This window comes from Lepidochelys kempii, chromosome 4 (assembly GCF_965140285.1).
Source record: "Lepidochelys kempii isolate rLepKem1 chromosome 4, rLepKem1.hap1, whole genome shotgun sequence".
Classification (NCBI taxonomy): Eukaryota; Metazoa; Chordata; order Testudines; family Cheloniidae; genus Lepidochelys; species Lepidochelys kempii.
This window is the reverse complement of record NC_136383.1, coordinates 90,731,270-90,734,908: the sequence shown is the minus strand read 5'-3', so window position 1 is coordinate 90,734,908 and position 3,639 is coordinate 90,731,270.

Sequence of the window (3,639 nt, the reverse complement as noted above, 5' to 3'; positions counted from 1 at the left end):
TTTTTGACTTTCCAGAAGAGTGAAAAATTATGGATTTTAGGCTTAACATTGTGTAGCTTTGCACCATTGGGGAACTAGACTATTTATGAGAACAGTGATTTTAAACAGTTTGATACTGTTTAGAAATAATGAAAAAGGGATAGCTTGCACTAATTTTATAAATTTGTAGTGAGAGATAAGGCACTAGCATATGTAAACAGACTAAGTCAGATGTACTGGTGTTGAGAGGGGAAAAAAACAATCTTTTCAGATTATTCAGGACTCCCATTAAAAGTCACTCAGTAAAGCCTACCCTCATTTTTTTGTTTGTTCTGAAAGTAATGTGACATAAAATCCCAGTGGTATTTACACCCATCTAATTAGTAAGGTATTAAAATAGATTTTCATTTCTCCCATATTTTTGGGACTTCAAAGTCAGATCTTATTAACCCGCAATAAATCTTTACAACTAAACAGTAAAAAAAAGGCAGTGATGAGGAACTTTTAGGTACCAGAATAAATGTATACCTTTCATGCTCTTCAAAAACGTTTCAGAATAACATGCACATTTTTAGTGAGTTATTCTGACTCATCCACTACTGAGTAATTGTTCTGACAAGATCCAAGTTACCAGAAGCACAGAAAATGATTAAATGAAAGAAAAAGGAAACATTAAAAAACATCTGTATTTAGGCATAGTGGGGTAAGTGTATTAGTCACTTTAATTTTGGTGACTTGGGTTCAAATTCTGGCCTGGATTGAAAAATAATTTTGTGGTCTTATTCTTATTCCCATGTCACGAAACCACCGCCGTTTGTCAACACTTTCTGTCTCTTGAGAAGAGATCCCCTTGAATAGAATATAGCATTAGTATTTCTATTCAGGACTGAAATACATTGGCAGAGCTGTTCTGACACATTTTCCTAGTATCTGCTTTACCTCCCACATATCTGGATCAAAACAGTGCCACCATTCATTCTTTCATGAGCACTAGAATCTCATCTTCAAGCTGTGACCTTCAGCTGCTCTACTTGTATTCTTAGCCTGTCAGCACTGTCCCTGTCTGGTTTGGGGTCTTTTGGTTAAAGGTCTGCTGAAACTGATCAATATCAACCCTAACTTCATGAGAGAGGAGAGAGAATTCTATTACCATCCAAGAAAAATGCTCTTGAGGACCTCATTGATTCAATGGACCAACAACAGAGCAACATGGACAGAAAGATTCACCAGGGTGGTGCAGAGTAAGCTGAAATGACGATGAAAAATGAATGTAGAGAGGATGAGTTCTTAAAGAACCAAACCATGTTTAAGAACATCTGAATAACAGGTCTGTTTGCAGAGAAAGGAAACTACTTCGGAACCGTAAGTGGATGACTAGCATCAGGTTATCTTGAAGCTAACTGTATAAAAAAAAAAAAAAAAAGACCCCAATTTACGTTGAGAGGCGGCTTTCAGGTCTGAAATGAGAGGTCCATGAAAGTACTAGAAGTCAGCAGGATTTGTACTGTTGTTGAATGATGGGGACATTTTAGAATACTGAAAGTGGTCAGATTTATCATGGGAGAAATGCATACAAAATTGTCTTGATTTCTCCTTGTTATACCCACCATTACAAAAAAGGAGAGAAAAGGGGCTTGTCTACACTACCACGTGGGGTCGATCTAAGATACGCAACTTCAGTGACGTACTTAGATCTACTTACCATGGTGACTTCACTGCGGTAACTCAACAGCTGATGCTCTGCCATCGACTCTGCACTCCTCGTTCTGGTGGAGTACCAGAGTCAACAGGAGAGCACTCAGCGGTTCGATTTATTGCAGCTTAAAAATTGGAAAGATTAATATAGATGCAAGGCCAAATTATTAAAAAATAAAGGTAGTGGCCTGAAACTGGGGGCTGTTGACATGTATTGTGAGCATTTGGCCCAGCTCCTTCACATTTGTTTACAGTCTCATTAAAAGTCAGTTGCTTCTCTATTGCAGATATGTGGAGAATTGAGTTTACAATGCTGTCTTCCAAAATCAACAGCAAGATTCATAATCCAAAGTAAGGAAACAGTCTAATTCTTCAGCAACTGCTTTCAGCAAATGTTCATTCATATTACATAGATCTGTTTGGAACCCAGTTAAACAACAGATAATCCCAAAAGAAAATAACTCCTGGTGCTCATTCAAAGAAAGCCCAGGCAGAGGCTGAATTGTTGGGGAATGGAGTTGTGGGTACTATTCCAAGTTGCACCCATAAATCACACTGCCTACTTGAGATTCAAAAATAAGATGTCACAGTATATTGTGCAGTGTTCAAAGTATGATCCTGTGTGATCAAAGTGTGATCATTGTCTTTGCTTTCCCTCAGTGGGGCTCAGATACCCTTCTGGATGCTGGATTTCTCAGGGTTGGTACTCTCTTCATAGAGTTCACCTACCTGCTGGGCTTTGCAAGCTTGGCTTACCCTCTGTGAGGCTCAGATAGCCCCATGGTTTGTTTGGCTCTAGGAATCCAATGTGGGGACTGCTAGTGTACTCAAGCTTTTCTTAATACCCAGGCTTCACCCACTTTTGGCACCAAGGTAAGATTTCATGCTCAACAGATTAGACAGATTTTCATATTATGAGTGTCCATTTCCTGTATTGTGTGCTTTGGTCAGCCATGAATGAAATAGTTAATGTGGACATTTAAATTATTATTGGATATGAATACTCATAAATCTTCTCAGTTTATCCCATTACTTACAAATATCTATCTTGTTTTCGATGCCCACTACGTGCTTTTCCTATTTCTGTAAATTTGTTCAAACACATTTGCAAAATGGAACAAAATTTCTAAATTTGTGTTTTAAATTTGCACCATTTTTACATGCACCATACCCTGGAAAGTATGTTAAAATCCACAAACAAATCATTACCTCCTGTTGAATGACAGTTTTCTAAAACATAAAAACAACAAAGCCCTTGCTTGGATGATTTCCCTAATCCTGCACTGCAGTAAATGAAAGATATTTTTAAATATATTCCCTGCATTGTACAGTATACATATCCTCCTCACTCATGCTTTTTTCAGTAGATCAGTGTACTTGCAGTGCATTTTCTAAAAAAAACCTGTAGATGGAGCTAAAAAATCAGCTCTGCAAAAATATTATGCAATAATGACCCAAACTTGGAAATACAGTGCGTTGTATTGTTTAATTATTTTCTGCGTTTGAAACAGAATGCACACACTAATTTCAATCTCATTAGATTACAGGTCTTTTTATTTTAAAAAAATGTAATTCACACTAAAACACACACCAGTGGTGAACTTGGTGTCCCTGCTGTTCGTATTAGATTGACATCAATGCACTCCAGGTATTAATACTTCATTGACAGCAAGAGACATTCCTTTATGCATGTTCTAACTAGGCTGGGAGAAGTACAAGACAATCCTTTTGGTACAATACAGTTCGTTTTTTGCTTCTGTTTATATAGCAATGGTTCTGCTCTTGTGTACCACAGAGGGTATTTAGGGCTTGCCCTACACTTTATGGAGCCTTCCTTAGGTTCATTCCTCTTCATAGGTCCCTTGGACTTCTGCATACCAGACATTCCACTGGCTGCCAACTGAGTTTGGAGACTGTTGTCTAGACAAAGCCATTGCCATACTAGGAGTGCAGCAAGTGAAGCAG